The sequence below is a fragment of the Populus nigra genome, chromosome 5, assembly GCF_951802175.1.
Source record: "Populus nigra chromosome 5, ddPopNigr1.1, whole genome shotgun sequence".
Lineage (NCBI taxonomy): Eukaryota > Viridiplantae > Streptophyta > Magnoliopsida > Malpighiales > Salicaceae > Populus > Populus nigra.
Window position 1 is genome coordinate 23,489,448 of NC_084856.1, and position 788 is coordinate 23,490,235.

Here is a 788-nt window from a genome sequence, read left to right on the forward strand (position 1 = left end):
GCGGGGATAGCTCAGTTGGGAGAGCGTCAGACTGAAGATCTGAAGGTCGCGTGTTCGATCCACGCTCACCGCATTTCTCTCTTTTTCGATTTAGTTTGTTAATTACGTCTTTTCCCGCCAATTTCAGTTGGCGAATCTCTCCTGTTTCCAGCTCCTACACCCGAGCAGTGACAATTCCATCAAGAACAGAAACAATCCAGTCACCGGAGAAACATTGCCACCGAGGGCAGCTTGAATGTTCACCAATATTCCGCTTCAAATCAAGCACATGATCAAACTTTTTTTTACCAAGTTTCGGAGAATCTGGAGAAACAAAAGACAGATGGATTATGCACCGAGGAGTGGCGGGACAAAGATTTTGAGGGTGGTAAAGTGTATTTGGCATGTTGCCCCCAAGTTTCAGAGAGCCAGAGCAGTGCTGCTGTTCCTGCTCTTGAATTTTGCCAAGGCTTTTGCAATTTTGCGTAGTGTTCATAATCTGCGTTGTTGAAACTGAAGATTTCTTCTTCTTCTTCTTCTTTTGAAGTTGAATCTAAGCTTTGATCCGGACTTTGTGTTTCAAATGAGAAGGAAGCAATCAATTATGGACCATCCCTTCTCTTCTTTGTTTGCTGTGGCATCTTAAAGTAACTTCGGTGGACTTGACAAGTAGCAAGGGATGAAGGAGGAGGGACAGCAAGCTGCTTATGGTCACTTTGGAAGGGATGACCCTGACTTTACAAGGGAGGTTGTGAAGCCCCTGAAATATCAGAAGCCCCAAGTGTAAAATCATGACATGCATGGCCTGT

At 44.8% G+C, this 788-nt stretch overlaps 1 non-coding gene across 1 annotated transcript; it reads left to right on the top strand.

The window, feature by feature from the left end:
* Positions 1-73, top strand: TRNAF-GAA (transfer RNA phenylalanine (anticodon GAA)). The gene has a single exon. It is a non-coding gene; the product is annotated as a tRNA-Phe (tRNA).
* Positions 74-788: the final 715 nt, after the last annotated feature.